Source organism: Pelophylax lessonae, assembly GCF_965119305.1.
Source record: "Pelophylax lessonae genome assembly, chromosome: 2".
NCBI classification, from domain to species: Eukaryota; Metazoa; Chordata; class Amphibia; order Anura; family Ranidae; genus Pelophylax; species Pelophylax lessonae.
Window position 1 is genome coordinate 652,483,959 of NC_138769.1, and position 19,496 is coordinate 652,503,454.

A 19,496-nucleotide genomic window follows, 5' to 3' on the forward strand; every position below is an offset into this window, starting at 1 on the left:
GGGGTGGTGTTGTGACCTTTAGAGTGCACGAGATTGCTGTAGTACAAAATGCACTCACCAGAGAACCTAACCCCATACAGGGGTAATAGGCGTGGGGGTACAGTATATTTACTGTAGGGTACATTATTGGGGTGCCCGGTCCTGTCAGTCCTAGATGGTGATCCTGGGTTCCTATCTCCAGAAAGGGGGGTCCTCAGCTAACCGACTATGTCTTTGTCTCAGCCTGTCCTCTAGCAGTGAATGGTGTGTCTCTCATATAAAATGAACGGGGGGGGGGCACATAGTGTAATACTGCATAGAAACTTGTTTGTTAAAAAGAAGGTTTCGTACTCCCATTTAAGTAGCAGTATAACAGTGTTTTTAAAAAAGAATTACACACAGCGGGATGTGCAGGTATCCGGAACGCTGTGCGTTCCACGGGGAAACAGGAACAGGAAGTGACGTGACAGCGCTGTACGCGTTTCATCATACAACGTCCTCAGCAGCGCCTCACGCTGTCCTATATGGTCATCCGACCTGCCAGATGGATGGGGAATGATCCCCATCCGTCTGCTTTAGCAGACAAAATTGGATGTTGGCAAGTGTTAATGGACACACGGTCCGTTGCATTCCACTCCATAGAGAGCACTGGATGGTCCGAATGGGTCCGCCTGAAAAACTGAAAGGCGGACCCGATCGGTCTGTCAGTGTGAAAGGGGCCTAAGTATGAACCTAGCCTTAAGTGGAGTCTCTGCTCCTTTTACATTTTCCTTTTTCTGTTTGCAGCCTGTTAAACCTAAACACAGTTGGGTGGCTTGGATGAGTCTGATCAAGTCAAAGCCAGCCATGAAGTAGGCTTGCCTACTGCAGTGCTTTTTTCTTAGATAAGCCAAAGTGGATTCTCCGGTGGCAAGGTTGAATAAAGCGACTCTGGTACCGGTGGAAGAGTCTCCAACCTTTAGTAAGGGGAATCCTTGTCCCACCATTTAGATGTGGTAGCAGGTCACATGTTAAAGGCTACCTTTGTTAATGTTTTAGTAGTGCAGACTGCTACTGAATAGGTGAAGTTACTGAAAAGTAACTTGGAAACGGCACGGCTTCCCCCTGCAGTACTGGAACTAATAGACCAGTTGACCAAAGCCCTTGTGTTTGTGTGTGACACGTCCCTGGACTCAGCTTTGTTGGTGGCCAGGATGTTAGCAGTGGGGATTGCTATTATGCGCATGGTATGGCTAAAATGCTGGTCGGTTGACCAGGCTTCTAAGAAGGCTGTGACTGATCTTCCTTTTACAGGGGGAAAGGCTGTTTGGATCCTCCCTGGACGAGTTGATCAAAGGTTCAAAAGCTGATACCCCTTGGAGACTTCCTCTCAGGGAAGATCTACTGTCTCAGGGTCCGATCTTCCATCCTGCTTTACAGTCGCTGGCTTTAACGGCATGGCTGTTGAAAGTCAGGTGTTGAGGGATAGGGGTCTTTCTGACTCTGTGATTCCATTTCCTACACTCTTGAAGGCTAGGAAGTCAAGTTCCAGGAAGATCTACCATCGTACGTACTTTTCATGGTGTGAATTGCTGTAGTTGCACCCTCGCTTGTTTTTGATCGCTAGAGTTGTGGCCTTTTTGCAGGAAGGGGTTGAACAGCTGTTGGCTTTGGGTACTATCAAAGGCCACGTTCGGCTTTTGCTATATATTGTCAATGCCCGTTAGCCATGCATGTCCTTATCCGGGCATTTATCCAGGGAGTGGGCCTTATGGCTCCTCTGAGACAATCCCTGTGTCAAGGCTTAACTTTGTTGGGAGTCATTCAGGCAGAGATTTATGCTCACCCTTGCAAACAAACACAGACCAGGGTGACCAGGTAAGAAGCCACCTGGCCTGTGAGTTTGTGCACGGGGGCTGTTCAGGATAACCAGGTCCAAATACAGGCAAGGACTAGAGCAGGAGAACCGTCAGGTGAAGCCAGGGGTCAGATGCCGGAAACAAACAGGAATGCAGGAACTCAAACAACAGGAACCAAACCAGGAAACCAGAATCAATGAACTGACACTGCCCTTAGGGAGGGGCAGTGTCTTATACCTTGTTAATTAGGTATCAAATACAGCTGGAGAGTTACTGACAGGTCTGAGCCTCTGGTGAAGTCCAGCCCCCTAGTGCTGCAGGCAATACAGGAATAAACAGGAGTTATCCAAAGTCCTGAAGTGGCTCAGAGGCTAGTTTGCAGACTGGGAAGCCAGAAGGACACAGGTTCAATACCTCTGAACGGCACCAGTGGGGTGGCCACGCCTAGCCGTCTGGCGGGTACGACTAGAACCATAACACCCTGTTACCTCAGTAGGATCTAAATCTGGTGTTGTCTGTTCTTCAAAAGCCTCCTTTTGAACAAAATTTGGGAGATTTCGCTGCCTTCTTTGTCTCAGAATGTTGCCTTCTTGGTGGCGATCACTTCTGCCAGCAGGGTATCTGAATTGGCAGCATTGTCTTGCCGCTCACCTTATCTGGTGGTACACAGGGATAAGGTGGTACTTCGACCTAATCAGTCGTTCCTTCCTAAGGTGGTTTCTGATTTTCATCTAAATGAAGACATTGTGTTGCCTTCACTTTGCCCTAAACCTCAGCATCCTAAGGAGTATGCCTTGCATTCTTTGGACGTGGTTCGGGCGATCAGGGTTTATTTAGAGACCAATGAGTCCTTTAGAAAGCCAGACGCTCTTTTTGTCCTTGCTGTTGGACCTCGTAAGGGATTGGCTGCGTCTGCTGTGATTATTTCCAGAGGGATTAGGCAGAAGGTGGTACAGGCCTATTCACTGAGGGGTCAGGGTCCTCCTTTCCCAGTTAAGGCTCATTTTACGAAAGCGCTGAGTGCCTCTTGGGCTTTTCGCAATCAGGCGTTGATGCTACAGGTTTGCAAGGCGGCAACTTGGTCGTCTGTGCATACGTTCACAAAATTCTACAAGGTAGATGTGTTGGCATCCACGAATGCTTCTTTTGGTCGCAAGGTTTTGCAGGCTGCAGGTTAAAAGAGAACTGTTTAGTTTCTTTCTGAGGGTTCAATTTTTTTCCGGGTGAGCTCCAGTTGTTTCTGGTTGAGCTCCATGTTTCCTGGTTGGCTAAGTTTAGCCATTGGGGACTTATGTTTTGTTTCTGTGTTGTTTCCCACCCCTCATGATTATAATGCTTTGGGACATCCCTATGAGTCATGAAGATAAGGAGCTGCGTCTGTCGATGAATGATAGAGAAAACTGGATTTTTGTAAGCACTTATCATAAAATACTTTAATCTGAAGTTCATAGACAGACGCAGCACCCTCCCTCTACTTCTGAGGTATGGGGTTTTTTGTCTTCTAAACACTGCTTCCAACTAAACTGTTAGCAGAGTCTGAGGGGTTATGCCCCTCAGATGATAGCAGAGTCTGAGGGGTTATGCCTGCAGGGACAGCCCCCATAGGCTTGGTTACGTTTTTTTTCTGCCTAGTGCCTATTCCTAGAAGGAGGATCATAACCCTATGAGTCATGAAGATAAGGAGCTGTGTCTGTCGATGAACTTCAGAGAAAAGGATTTTACAGTAAGTTTTTACAATATTCCATTTTTTTCTCTCCAGTCCTCGCAATGAGTGACATTACTTTCATGAGCTTCACATTCACCTCTGGTATTTTTAAATTGTAACTGTAAGTACCAAAAAAAAAAAGTATTGACGAGGGAGCTGATAGGATTCCTGTAGATTTTGGAATGACTTTAAAACCTTACCAGAGTACAGCTGGGAAATGAACTGAAGTCCCCCTGTGTACCATTTGTCAAAACCTTTTAGCTTATCCAGCTCGTTATAATTTTTGTTTCCCCAAACTGGAGCATATTCCAAGATCCCATCATAGTGCATCATATGCTTCATTGCCTGCCAGGTTTTATGCATAAGTATTAGGGTCAAACACGATTTGTCCCTGGCAAACACTCCGGACTCCAGCTGAGCCAGGAGGTGATATCGTGCATTACCCCCCAACAAAAGGGCTTGTATAGGGTCAGCCTGGTTCATCTCCCCCCATCCCGCAAAATACTGTAATTGTGAAGCAATAAAGTGTGTTTTTTCGGACATGGTACTGCCAGCCCTCCCGCATCCCAAGGTCTTTGGAGAATAGATAGTCTTAGTCTTATTCTAGAACCCCCACCCTTTCAGATCAACTCGTGGAACAGAGATTCTATTTTTTGAACCATGATAGGGGTATCCAGATCGGTGAGTTGTGGAGTACATAAAGCAATTGAGGGGCCCAGAACATTTTAATCAGGTTTGCACGGCCCACAACTGACAAAGGTAGCCCAGACCAGATCTTGCTTTTAACTTTGAATTTGTATAGGACGGGAGACAGTTTGTATTTGAAATAGTCTTTTATCTGGGGGTATATCCATATCCCAAGGTATTTAAAGCAGGGCACTAACCTAATTTGCTGAGCCTCAGCTGGTGTATGGGTATTACAATCATCTAAAGGGAAAAGGACAGACTTGTCCCAATTAATGACGAATCCTGGGTAGGAGCCAAAAGCTTGTATAAGTGTCATGAGAGACACCAGAGATCCCTCTGTATCACCCAGAAATAACACTCCCCCCCCTCTCTGTCTTAATAGCTTGGGTAAAATTTGTGTGGATTTGAGAATTCGCTATTACCACTAGCATGGGCCCCATTCTTTCCCCCTCCTCCAAGCCCCTACATTTAGAAAGAAATCTAGAGCGATCAGCCCTATCTAAAATAGTCCTTCTAAAAAGTTATTGAGCATCCCTCCAGACTGATCTGTTGGAGGGAGAGGGGTCATTTAATGTATTGGGCTTCTTTTTGCTGAACCTCCTCTAATATAGATTTTTCCCAAGCCCAAGTAGATGTTTTGTGTATACTAATAGTTTTTAGTAAAGCTCCCCTAAGAAATGCTTTCATAGTATCCCACACTATCTGCGGAGCGGCAGAGCCAACATTAAACCAGAAGAATTCTGCCAGGGCAGCATTCGTGGAGTCCTCCCCAGATATTACCTTTAACCAGAAGGCCTGGACTCACCATTGGGCCTAGTATGTGGTTTGATCCTGTCCAAGGTAACCAGGATAGGAGAATGGTCCGAGAGCCCTCTGGTCAAATATTGCACCTCTGAAACCCATGGAAGCACCTGATCTGTACCCAGGAGCATATCTATTCTTGACAGAGTTTGGAAATGGAAAGTACTAGAGCAACAAGAGTATGTATATGACGCTGGATTATGCAAGCGCCATATATCATGCAACCCCAGCTCCTCATAGTGCCTAGAGAAAGGAGTCTCCGTTTGTGCACCAGCAGGGCGTCTATCCATACTAGGGTTACTAACATTATTGAAGTCCCCTACCAGCAATAGTGGGTAGCCCAGATGCTCCGAAATGAAAGCACCTATCTCCCGTAACACCTTGCCACTATATGGAGGGGGAATATACATATTGATCCCACAATACTCTGTGTAAAAAAGATATCACATACCATCAATACATATCTACCCTGAGGATCCATCGATGCACGCCTGTAGGTAAATTGTATCTTAGAGGAAATCAGTACACTGGTACCCCTGGCATATGCCAAGTACACTGAGTGAAATTGCACAGGAAATAGTTTGTGCTGTAAAATGGACGTGGTGTCCTTAGTCATAGGTGTTTCCTGCAGGCATACTATCAACGGATTGTGATGAGACAGAGTATTAAAGATAGCGTGCTTTTTGGAGGGGTCCTTGACTCCTCTAATATTAGAGGATAATAAGGTAAGTTTAGTAGCCATCTATAGTATTCTACCATAATGCATGCTGGTATATAGTATATGACTAAAGGTGCCCAAATATGACAGTGGGCCGAGTCCATATTTATCAGCGAACAGGTAGTACCGCCGAAACCTCTTTCCATATAGGAGTCCGTCTGGCCGACCGGGAACAACATAGGTGCTAGGATCAATAGTGCAAAAACAGAAAGAATGAAAAAAAAGAAACAAAGAAAAAACACAAAAATAAGCAAACCACACCGAGTATGCATCCCAGAACTTTGGGTGTAAAACAGACTTCCAAAGGAGAACGTGGGGGGGGGGGGGGGATGCGTTCAGTGTTAAGGCTGAACAGACATCCCTTTCTTGTATATCCACTTTTACTTGGTTTTGTCTAGGCTATGTCCCAAGTGATGTGCCCAGTGTCCATGCAGTAGCCGCCTTTAGCTTGGTATCTGGCATCTGGCATTCCTGTAAAACTGTAGAACTAGTCATAATATCCTGATGCGTCCTGTCCACAGTACATTAAAAGGGGTTGGGTCTGCATGACGAAGTGCTGTTCATTCCTATCCAGCCAGTTACAGTATATGTACGTGTATATATATATATATATATATATATATATATATATATTTATATAATTATTTGTTTTTTTTTTCTGCTGTAAATCAACAGTTCTGAATTGCTTGAGTTTGCCTCCACACTACAGCTATCTGGCCAGGCTGATCCTCCTCAAGCTGTACCTGGATTCATAGGATTTATGCCCAGTACACACGATCCGAAAATTGGACGACGCTCCGTCCGTTTTTGTTTGGTTGCTAGGAACTCTCAATTATATTCGCAAATGGGAGAGGTTACTTACGATACAAATTTTCTCGGACGATGATTCAAAAGCTTCCGGAATGCGTAACCACGTTGTAGCGTGTGAGGGGAAAATGATGTCTACTGCTCATGCGCTGTCTACTGCTCACCATTTTTTTCGGACGAACAACATACTGATAATACGATTATCGTACGATGTGTTATAATACGATCAAAATTTTTATGCTTGCACGACCGGATAATATCGGGTGAACTGTCGTGATCGCCTCTCGTAAGCTGTGTACTAACGATCAGATTATCGCCCGATCCTTTCACAAGCGTTATTTTTCGTCCGATTTTCGGATCGTGTGTACGGGCCATAAGATTGTGGGGCTTGCCAGTGTACTGGCTCGTTAGCATCTGGTGTGTTCAGTCAAGGAAGATTCCCTTTAGGAGTAATGCCCATGGGAGAACAAAGATATTGGAATGTGACCTCTGGGTCCTGGGCTCAGCTCATGATGCTGGACTCTGTCCAAGTCTGTTAGCTGTAGAGCACGCTGAACTTTTCAGAGCAGTAGTATAACCCAGTCTCCGTTATTAGCTTGTGTAAGTATAACTTGAATAGATTGTTTGAACACTCGGCATATGGTGCTTTCTAGGCCTGAGTGTACAATGTACAATGTCAGTTAGACACAGAACGCTTTTCAGTCACAGCAGTGGTAGTCAAAATCAATCCTTAGACATGCATCAATACAAACCAATAATAAACAGTGCTCAAAAATCAATCCTCTGTAAAAAAAAAAAAAAACAAACAAACAAAAAAAAAACTTATATACAGTATCTCACAAAAGTGAGTACACCCCTCACATTTTTGTAAATATTTTATTATATCTTTTCACGTGACAACACTGAAGAAATTACACTTTGCTACAATGTAAAGTAGTGAGTGTACAGCTTGTATAACAGTGTAAATTTGCTGTCCACTCAAAATAACTCAACACAAAGCCAATAATGTCTAAACCGCTGGCAACAAAAGTGAGTACACCCCTAAGTGGAAATGTCCAAACTGGGCCCAAAGTGTCAATAGTTTAAGTGGCCACCATTATTTTCCAGCACTGCCTTAACCCTCTTGGGCATGGAGTTCACCAGAGCTTCACAGGTTACCACCGGAGTCCTCTTCTACTCCTCCATGAGCATGACAACATCACGGAGCTGGTGGAATTTCGAGACCTTGCGCTCCTTCACCTCCACCAGCCCTGCAGACCAATTTGATGCAGTGTATGGTCTGAGCACTGACAGGCTCACCCCCCCCCCCCCCCCCCCACACACACACACACACACCTCTTCGACCTCTGCAGCAATGCTGGCAGCACTTGTATGTCTATTTCCTAAGACAACCTCTGGATATGACGCTGAGAACGCCAACTTCTTTGGTCGACCATGGTGAGGCCTGTTCCGAGTGGAACCTGTCCTGTTAACCACTGTATGGTCTTGGCCACTGTGCTGCAGCTCAGTTTCAGGGACTTGGCAATTTTCTTTTAGCCTAGGCCATCTTTATGTAGAGCAACAATTCTTTTTTTCAGATTCTCAGAGAGTTCTTTGCCACGAGGTGCCATGTTGAACTTCCAGTGACCAGTATGAGAGAGTGAGAGCGATAACACCAAATTTAACACACCTGCTCCCCATTCTCGCTTGAGACCTTGTAACACTAACAAGTTGCATGACACATGGGTGAGAAAATGGCTAATTGGGCCCAATTTGGACATTTTGACTTAGGGGTGTACTCACTTTTGTTGCCAGCGGTTTAGACATTAATGGCTGTGTTGAGTTATTTTGAGGGGACAGCAAATTTACACTGTTATATAAGCTGTACACTCACTACTTTACATTGTAGCAAAGTGTCATTTCTTCACCGTTGTCACATAAAAAGGCATAATAAAATATTTACAAAAATGTGAGGGGTGTAATCACGTTTGTGAGATACTGTATATCTTTATAAAGCTATGAGCAAACTTTAAAAAAAAAAATAACAAAAATAACAAAAATGCATAAAAATCATGCTAACTTGCTTATATACTGTAAAATGTGCCCAAGTGTCCCAAAGTATGCATTTTCATAAAAAAAAAAAACACATGCTAGCATGCAAAAGGGTTGTTTTATCACAAAGATCCAAGATGACCGCCGCTAATCCTGTTTCATGTTACTTCCAGCGTGCATTTTGCATAATGGAAGTGACAAAGGCAGATGTGACATCATGATGAATACCCCTGCTATATTGCGGGTAGCGCACCACTTTATTGTAGTTTTTGTTTAGGTCAATAACAGAAAACTGTCTGCAGGGGCCCTGAGGCAAACACAGTACACACCACTAGTTTTTTTTTTTTTTTCAGTTTAACCCAGCTAGTTGAATGGAAAAAAAACTGATAACTCAGAACAGAGCTGTTGTACTAAAAATCTGATGTCTGCCAGTACAGCAATCTCCCTTGCTGAGCTATTGTGTTATGAATGAGGAAAGTCCTTACTTATTTTTCTCCACAAACTGTCCTCCCTCTTTGGGTTGAATGACACCCAGGGTCGCTCAACCAAGGAGACTTTGGGTATACTTTGAATAAGGGGCATCATGGTCCTGCCCCCTTAGGGGTGTCATCAGGGCACCCTTCATTCATAGTGTGCTCATTCTGTCAGTGCCACTTTTTGCATCCCTGGGGGCTGCCCAGCCCTGGAGATCTGGAGATGCTCATATAGGTTTTTGCTCAGCAACCCAGAAGCGTAGAACTTTTGTGTAACACAGATAAACTGAGGAAGTGGTATTTTGGTGTAATAAATAGATCGATTGCTCAATACCTTAAAGTGGTTGCAAACCTCAGTCATGAAATCTGAACAAAGCATATAATTCTGTAGTGTTTACTTGTCTATATCCAAAGCTCCAAGTGTAGTTTCTCTCTGTTGCTTTGTTCCTTTGTTATCAGCATGAGTGACTTCTGACAAATTTTCCAGACACATGAGATACATTTGTGACAGGGAGGGAGCTCAGTACACAGCTTATCTATTCAGTGTCCCTTTCCTCCAATCAGCTCTTACACACTATAACTGCAGCTCTCTACCTCCCTCCTCTCTGCTAATCACAAATGAAGAATGATTTTATCACAATTCTGCACTTTTGAATGAATGCAGAGAATAAATGGCTGAAGGTAAACAAGTAATACTTACAGTATGTAAGAGGATTTGTTTCATGCCAGTGTCAGAAGAACTACAACTCCACAGAGGAGGTTTTGTATGAAGCGGTGCCTGTCTGATTCCTGGTAAGTAACTGCCCCCCCTCTCCCCCTGGAGGGTTTTTTGGGTGGATGTGGGCCCCCCCATGGAATGGTTGGACTCCCGTGTTTCCCTCCTTCCCGTTAGGCATCCCCCTCATCGATCTGGTGGTCCCTGTGGGCCATCTCGCCCCCCATCCGCCCTCCCCTTCTTACGCTGGGGCTGTGGGATGGCCTGGTCCACCTCTTGGGTTGGGGGTAGGGTGCTGTGCTGGCAATAGGAGCGGCGGGGGGTGCGCCGCTGGCGACTATGCGATTGGCTGTGGGGGGGGGCTATACCTGGTAGGGCCGCCCCTTCCTGCCTGGGCCATTTTCTGATACCTAGGAATCCCTCCTGGGAGCATCGTGGTACCACCATTTTCTTGTAGCCTGTGTGCTCTATGCACGGCGGCCATGTTTGTGTAGTCCAACGGCCATTTTGCGGTGGTTTGCCATTGAAAATAGCAGCGGCCATGACAGTGGAGCCCTCTGGGCAGTGATTTCAGAGGTGGGAGCCCCTCCTCATCCCCTGGTGCAGACTCCTGGATCTTTTCATTTCCTTATCTCCGCACGTGGAGTGCAGATTATCCTGGTGGCTGCAAGTGCCTGTTTCTGCTGGGTGGTGAGTCTGGTGGGGTCCTCTCCCTCTCTGCTGAGGATCGATTGGTGCTTTGTTACAGGCAACTGGTTGGTGCTGCCGGAGTGGTGGGGGTGTCCCTTGGCGGTGTTTTTACACTTTTTTTTTGTGGGGTCCCCTTATTGACTCATTGTCAAAGAAGTGGCCATGGTGAAACTAGCACTTCCGCCAGTACTGTTGATGGGCGCATCAGGCATATTTATGCGCGCATATGCAGTGGCCGAAGATTGGTGAATGTGCACGCATGACATCTTGATGCTATCACTTGCTGGCCTATATAAGCCCTCTGCTCAGCCCATCAAATCGCTGGATTGTCGTCAGCCTTCCTGTGTCCTGTGCATCTGCTACCTACTTGGATTTCCTGTTGTGACCCGGCTTGCTTCTGACCAGTCTGCTCTCCTCTCCCGGCTCTGACCCTCTGGCTTGTCTCACCTACCTCAATCCTTTTTGGTTTGGTTATCGGGGGTGGGGGGACTTCTTCGCTGGTTTTCGGACCCATGGACTTCTCTGATACAAGACAAGTGGGTCCACGAAGTCATACAGTCTAGCTACAAGATTGAGTTTCGCTCTTACCCTCCAGAAAGGTTCTTTCCTACCAACTTGCGCCTGTCCCTGGACTGCTTACAGGGTCTTTTTGGGGCGGTGCAAGACCTGTTTCTTCAAGGGGTGATTGTCCCGGTTCTGACATTGGAACGTTTTCAAGGGTTTTACTCAAACCTGTTTACAGTTCCCAGGAAGGAAGGCAAGGTGCGTCCAGTTCTGGACCTCTAGGTGCTGAACTGCTTTGTACGGGTGCAGAAGTTAAGAATGGAGTCCATTCACATGGTGGTGGCATTCCTGCATGTCCCTCGATCGACATCAAGCATGCTTACCTTCACATTCTAATATGTGCCGGTCACCATCACTTCCTCCTCTTTGCTGTAGGAGAGGAGCATTTTCAGTTTGTGGGGTTACCCTTTGATCTCGCCTCTGCTCCTCAAGTATTCACAAAAGTGTTAACCCCGGTGCTAGCATTGTTATGACAATGGGGGATCGTGGTACTGGGCTACTTGGACGACCTCCTTCTGTGAGCGGAGTCTCCTACAGCTCACTTAGAAAACCTGGAGATCACCATACGAACTCTGTTGGATTTTGACTGGATTCTGAAATTTCAGTAGTCTGCTCCTGGTTCCGTCCACAAAACTGGACTATCTGGGTCTGATTCTGGACTCGGCTTTAGCCAGAGTGCTCCTTCCTCTGGACAAACTCCAGAAACTGCAGGCTGCAATTTGTCTCCTGCTGTCCAGCAGATGGTCATCCCTCTGGACTTGCATTCGGGTGCTGGGCCTGATGGTGTCTACCTTCGAGGCGGTTCCGTTTGCACAGTTCCATACGAGGACGCCACAAAGGGAGATTCTGGGCAAATGGGACAAGAATCTATGAGTCCAGACTACCGATCAATGTCCTGGAACTCCAAGCGATCAGACTGTGCCTGGAACATTGGACGGATCGTTTTCAGGCATGTCTAGTGCACATTCAGTCAGACAATGCCACGGCCGTGGCTTATGTCAATCACCAGGGGGGCACAAGAAGCGTCCTAGCGGCTCTGGAGGTAGGGGGCATTCTAAGGTGGGCAGAACGTTTCATTCCAGTCCTCTTCACCGTACAAATTCCCGGGTTGGAAAACTGGCAGGCAGATTACCTCAGTCGGCAGGCATTGGACCAAAGGGAGTGGTCCCTTCATCCGGAGGTGTTTCATCAGCTGTGTCTCTGGTGGGGCATCCCCGAGGTGGATCTGTTGGCGTCTCAGGTCAACAGAATGGTGCAGAGGTTTGTGGCTCGGTCATGGGATCCTCTGGCGGACACCACAGACGCGATTGTGGCCCTTGGGGTCAGTATCGTTTAATTTCGCCTTCCCTCCACTCCAGCTTCTGCCAAGACTTCTACGCAGGATCGAGGCAGACGGGATTCCGGTCATCTTAATGGCCCCGGACTGGCGCGGCTGGTCAGTCTTACAATGGTATATGACCTGTAACATGAAACTGTCTTCCACAACCTCACCTTAGCAGCAGAGTTTGGCTGTTCCTCCCCCAGTTTTTAGCCTCCTAGACAGCTGTTTCAGTTAATGACTGTGTTTCAATCTACATATAAAAACTGATGATCAATTGCACCTATAGTCCGTTAATCATACTCCTGACTCTAATCCTATACAATTCATGACTTTGTGCAAGTGTACAAAACGTTGCAAATATAAGAATTAATACTGGTTTAAGGCCAAAGGGTAATCACACCGAATATTTATTTAATTTTTCTTCTGTTTACTCACTTTAAAATTTGTAAATTGATAAAAATAAACAATTAAAATATTTATTATTGAAAGCATTCTTACTTTAAAGCATTTCTAAACACCTGCCTAAAACTTTTGCACAGTACTGTGCATTAGATACATTGGGGGGAATTACCAAAGAGAGGTGCAAAGCACAAGCTTGCAACACTCTTCTAATATATGGCTTGGTAGGATTAGGACCCAGAGAGGACAGCCTGGAGAGTGGAGGACCCAGGGAGGACAGCTTGGGGAAAGGAGGAACCAGAGAAAACAACCCGGGTAGTGGAGTACCCAGAGAGAACAGCCCGGGGGAATAGGGAATCTGGGAGGACAGCCTAGAAAGAGAATAGCCCAGGGAGAAGAAGACACGGAGAGGATTTGAAATTAATTCTCAAACAATTCCACTGGATTCAGTTGTAGTCAGTTTAAAGGATTCTGGTGGGAATAGTTTTAAAAGTGCAGGACACCATCGGCCAAAATGGCAGTCAGAACAGACACTTCCTGCATGGTAAAATGCAGCAGTTTACTGTGCAGAAAATGTGGACCTGCCCTTACACGTGGTTAGATGGAGAGATGCACCCTTTGTATTGGTGGCCATTTCATTTGTGGTCTGTCGGAGGAATGCCCCCTTATATTGGTGGTCTGAGAGGAATGTACCCTTACATTTGTGGTCTGTGAGAGAAATGCACCCTTACATTGGTGGTCTGTGGGGGAAATGCACCCATACATTGGTGGTCTGTGGGAAAAATGCACTCTTTTATTGGTGGTCTGTGGAAGGAATGCACCCTTACATTGGCGGTCTGTGAGAGAAATGCACCCATACATTGGTGGTCTGTGGGAGTAATGCACCCTTATATTGTTGGTCTGTGAGAGAAATTCACCCTTACATTGGTGGTCTGTGGGAGAAAAGCCCCCTTTCAGTGGTGGTCCCATTGGTGGACTGTAGGAGGATTGCCCCATACATTGATCAGTGGGAGAAAAATCTCTATATGATTATTTGTGAGAGAAATGTCCCCTTACATTTGGGAATTCCCCCTACTTTGGTGAACGGAGGGAAGAATGCCCCCCTTCCTTGCCGTTAAAGTAATCCTAGATGTTATTGGTTACTTATCTGAGTGTTTTGAGCCTCTATTGTCCCACTCTAATGGCTCTGCCAAATAAGGCCCTGCATACACGGGCCAAATGCTAGTCGACACTGGCCGGTTAAAAAAAAAAAAAAACTGCCGACATTTAGCCCGTGTGTATGGCACCCTGTCCGACAGAAGCTAGCTGTTTGGCTGGCTCCTGATGAATGAGTATGCTGGAAAACCAGCAGCAGACCTGTTCCCAATCAGCGCTCTCTGCTAATCATAGTGTTCTAGCGGGGGGGGCTGTCCTCCTGTCAGAACACAACAGCTCGGTGGGGGAGATCGCTGTACTAAAGTTGGATCGTTAGTACAGTGGCTCCGACCAGGGCTGACAGTTTTTTTTTTTTTCGTTCAAACCAGTGAAAAAACGAATAGCGTGTGCCCGGCTTAATGTTGGCTCTAGAAAGTTGAAGTCTGCTCACTAATTTAGGAAACCTTAGCAACATCTGGAGGATCCCTAATTGAGAAAGGTAATTTTGGTGCCTAACTACTATTAGCCAGGTGCCCCGTGCACCCTGGATACTGACATTGGAACAATATTGCATGAGGATATCCCTCTATGGCACAGGTGTCAAACACAAGGCCCGCGGGCCGAATGCGGCCCCCCAGGCCAATTCATGTGGCCCTCGCACCTCTCCTGCAGCTGCGGCATCCCCCTTGTCTCTGCCCCCACCTTGTCTCTGTAGTTGGCAGCAGAGAGGATAGAACTCAATTTGCAAGATCATGCACTCCTCTGTGCAGCTGCAGAAAGGCTCATCTTTGATCGCCCCCTCCTTCTCAGCAGTCTGCAGCAGAGGAGGGCAGAACTCCTCCTACAGATCCTGCACCTCTCTGTGCAGTCACAACACCACCTTGCCTTTGCCTCCCCTGGTCTCAGCATTCAGCAGACTCTGGAAGCGGACTCCAGCCCCCCTCTGGTTCTCCTCCAGAACCTGCACTTCTTCCCAAATCCATCCGTATCTTCTTCCTGGCAGCAGCACAAGGTAAGGGGGGTGCATTTTGATGTAAGGAAGGGTTGGTGACTCTTGACTTCTGATGGTGGGGGGGGGGGGGCTCTTGACATTTCATGTAAGGGTGTAAGGGGGCGTGTGGTGCTCTGGACATCATGCCTACAGATATAACCGGCCCTTTAGGAGGAACCATAATGTTGATGCGGCCCGTGATGAAATTGAGTTTGACACGCCTGCTCTATGGCATCATTGGCAATGTTCTGCTCATATATGCCATACTTGGTCCTGTGGTGGCGAAACCATAGCAGAAACATTTCTTCTGCCTGCTGCCCACTACCACCAGTAACAGCCCTTCCCTACAGCTGAGTAAAGGAAGGTTGCTAGGGACCAGCTAGTAATATGTATGTTGATCCCATCCTGAGAAATAATGCTCTAAACTGGCAAAATCTGATTGTTTGCCATGTATTTCTGTTCACAAGTCATTATCACTCTATACGTCATAAAACAGGTAAAAAAAATGCCAGTAGTGACTTGAATAACTGATAACATAATCTATTTCTTCTCTGGCTTTAAATCAACAACCCAACATTTCTGTAACCTTTGCAGTCAGTTATGAAAACGTCCTGTGGTTAAGTATTGTACAGACCCTTACATGATCCTCCTAACCTAGCTCAGCTTTGACTTGCAAAAAAAAAAAAAAAAAATCCTCTCAGCAATCTGCTGACTACAGTCCTCTGTGCTAAATATTCCAGCAGAGCTGAGGCCCGTCTTCTAACTTTCACAGTAAGTTTGGCTTTTCTTTTTCCAGCTAAGAAAAAGCTAAAACATTTTAGTCTTTCTCAACGTCTGCATGTTTGTCATTTTCATTACGTGGCAGAAGAGGCAGTAGGCTCGCTCACTGCCAGCGGTTGAAATTTAACTCCATCATGCTGCAATTATTAATTCAATGAAAGCAACTGAAGTAAGATTATTCATTAGGTAGGTGAGTTTATGTAAAATTGACAAATTTTCTAGTATTTATTTGTAGCATGCTCTAGTACTGGAGTTTAAGATGTTGCCTGTATATTTTTTATTATATTTTAGCTAGAATGTAATCTATTTAGGTCTTTGTTTTCACCATTGCAATTAGCTGATGTGTTTGAGCTGAAGTTACAAAATTCATTATATCTCTGAGGAATTAGGGCTTTAGGCTCCGTTCACATGTCAGCGTTTGGATCGCGGGCAGAACCGCCGCGGTTCCGCCCGCGATCCATAGATTTATTGCAAATCGCGGGACGCCTAGCGTTGCCCGTTGATTTGCAATAGCCCCCCAAATGCCGAGCGATGTTGCAGCGATTTCCGCCTGCCGAATCGCGGCAACATCGCGCAAACAAAATCGCGGGACGCAATACGCTCCAAAGAAGCTCTTGTACTTCTTTGGAGCGTATTGCGTCCTGCGATTTTGTTTGCGCGATGTTGCCGCGATTCGGCAGGCGGAAATCGCGGCAACATCGCTCGGCGTTTGGGGGGCTATTGCAAATCAACGGGCACCGCTAGGCGTCCCGCGATTTGCAATAATCTCCAGATCGCGGGCGGAACCGCGGCGGTTCTGCCCGCGATCCAAACGCTGACATGTGAATGCAGCCTTAGGGTCCATTCACACTAGCGCGACTTGTCAGGCGACTTGGTCGCCTGACAAGTCGCGGTCGGTCCCTCGCCATTGATTAGCACAGGACCCGTTCTAATAGGGGTGACACAAGTCGCTCCGACTTAGAAAAAGGGTCCTGTACTACTTTGGGGCGACCTGGAGGCGACTTGCATTGACTTCAATTATATGAAGTCCGTGCAAGTCGCGCCGAGGTCGCGGTTCACAGGTCGCCCCACAAAGTTGTGTCGCGCCAGTCTGAATGAATAGATTTACTAAAGGCAGAAAGATTGTTCACTTTGCAAATAAATTTGCTTCAGAGCTTAGTGAATGATATGAAGCTCTGCTGCCTTTCATCATCCAATCATGTGCAAGCAAAAATACTTCATTTCATTTATAATTTATTTTCCTTGCATATGATTGGGTATTTCACCACATTTACTAAGCTCTGGATAAAAAAAAATCTCTTGCAAAGTAAAACTTTCTTTGAAAATTTAGCAGCCTTTAGTAAAGCAACCTCTTAGGCATGCCATAAGCTTGTGTAAAATCACGTACCTGTGCAACATTCTACTTCAAGTGATTGTAGCAGGGTAATGGCTGCAGATGCAGGCATTACCACGATACAGTTTTTTGGAGCCGATGGTCAGCTTTCTTGTATTAACAATCAGTGGGGCTAATCAGCGGCTCGGCTGTAAATACAAGCAGCGGGAGGGAACGACCCCCCTCTCTTGCCACCTTCCGCCGCTCTGCCCAGGATATCCTGTCCCACCGGGAGACCCGAGCGACCAGCCGGCACGTCCATCGACTGGCCGGAGACCCGAATAAAGCTGGAATTGGCTTTGTTTGGGTCTCCACTGTAGTAACCCGAGTCTTAAAGGCGCCAGTTTTAAAAATGTGAAAGTATTCAAAAACAACAATCTTGGCGTTTTGAATGCTTTTAAGTGCAGAGGAGCGGTTTGGGGTATTTTAGACCTCAGATCCTTTTATGAAGAGTACCTGTCACTGCCTATTACTGTCACAAGCAATGTTTACATTCCTTGTGACACCAATAAAAATGATAAAAAATAAATAAATTAAAGGGACAGTGAAAAAATAAAAAGTCAGCAAACACATACGTAGGTCGCGCCCGCAAATGTAAACAGTGTTTAAACCGCACATGTGAGGTATCGCCATGATCCTCTGTAACTCTAGACAGCTAACCTGTACAAACCTTTAAAGCGTCACCTATGGAGATTTTTAGGTAGCGTAGTTTGTCACCATTCCACGAGCGTGTGCAGTTTTAAAGCATGACATGGTTGGTATCTATTTGCTCGTAACATCATCTTTCACATACAAAAAAATTGGGCTAACTTTACTGTTTTTAATTCATCAAAGTGTATTTTTATTTTTTTTTAAATTGTGCTTGCAAGACCGCTGCGCAAATACAGTGTGACATAAAATATTCCAACGACTGCCATTTTATTCTCTGTGGTCTCTAAAAAAAAAAAAAAAACATATATATTTATTGAACAAAATTATAAACGCAACACTTTTGTTTTTTTCCCCGTTTTTCATGAGCTGAACTCAAAGATCTAAGACTTTTTCTATGTACACAAAAGGCCTATTTCTCTCAAATATCGTTCACAAATTTGTCTAAATCTGTGTTAGTGAGCACTTCTCAAGATAATCCATCCACCTCACAGGTGGGGCATATCAAGATGCTGATTAGACAGCGTGATTATTGCACAGGTGTGCCTTAGGCTGGCCACAATAAAGGGCACTCTAAAATGTGCAGTTTTACTGTATTGGGGGGTCCAAAAACCAGTCAGTCTCTGGTGTGGCCTTGATTTGCCTCACGCAGTGCAACACATCTTCTTCGCATAGAATTGATTAGGTTATTGATTGTGGCCTGTTGAATGTTGGTCCCCCCCAAAAATGCTCAATGGGTGGCATGTCCGGTGAGTATGCTGGCCATGCAAGATGAGATGTTTTCAGCTTCCAGGAATTGTGTACAGATCCTTGCAACATGCGGCCGTGCATTATCATGCTGCAACATGAGCCGATGGTCGTGGATGAATGGCACAACAATGGGCCTCAGCATCTCGTCATGGTATCTCTGTGCATTCAAAATGGCTTCAATAAAATGAACCTGTGTTTGTTGTCCAAACCATATGCCTGCCTATACCATAACCCCACCGCCACCATGGGCCACTCGATCCACAATGTTGACATCAGCAAACCGTTCACCCACATGACGCCATACACACTGTCTACCATCTGCCCTGTACAGTGAAAATTGGGATTAATCAGTGAAGAGAACACATATCCAAAGTGAAAGATGCCATCAAATGTGAGCATTTGCCCACTCAAGTCATTTACGACGACGAACTGCAGTCAGTTCAAGGCCCGGATGAGGATGATGAGCATACAGATGAGCTTTCCTGAGACAGTTTCTGACAGTTTGTGCAGAAATTCTTTGGTTATGCAAACCGATTGTTGCAGCAGCTGTCCGGGTGGCTGCTTTCAGACGATCTTGGAGGTGAAGATGCTGGATGTGGAGGTCCTGGGCTGGTGTGGTTACATGTGGTCTGCGGTTGTGAGGCCGGTTGGTTGTACTGCCAAATTCTCTGAAACGCCTTTGGAGACGGCTTATGGTAGAGAAATGAACATTCAATTCACGGGCAACAGCTCTGGTGGACATTCCTGCAGTCAGTATGCCAATTGCACTCTCCCTCAAAACTTGCGACATCTGTGGCATTGTGCTGTGTGATTTAAGGGTGTACTCACTTTTGTTGCCAGCAGTTTAGACAATAATGGCTGTGTTGAGTTGTTTTGAGGGGACAGTAAATCGACACTGTTATACAAGCTGTACGCTCACTACTTTACATTGTAGCAAAGTGTAATTTCTTCAATGTTGTCACATGAAAAAATTTAATAAAATATTTACAAAAATGTGAGGGGTGTACTCACTTTTGTGAGATACTGTATACAATGTTTGGGGGTTCTAAGTAATTTTCTAGCAAAAAATACAGATTTTTTTCTTGTAAGCAAC

At 45.7% G+C, this 19,496-nt stretch overlaps 1 protein-coding gene across 1 annotated transcript in view; it reads left to right on the plus strand.

The window, feature by feature from the left end:
• The first annotated feature begins 15,778 nt into the window (after window positions 1–15,778).
• SLC25A15 (solute carrier family 25 member 15) overlaps window positions 15,779–19,496 on the plus strand; it is a 66,538-nt gene continuing 62,820 nt past the window's right edge. Inside the window, exon 1 of the mRNA XM_082244822.1 lies at window positions 15,779–15,819. The gene's annotated coding sequence lies outside the window, so the exon portion shown is untranslated. The remainder of the gene's footprint in view (window positions 15,820–19,496) is intronic.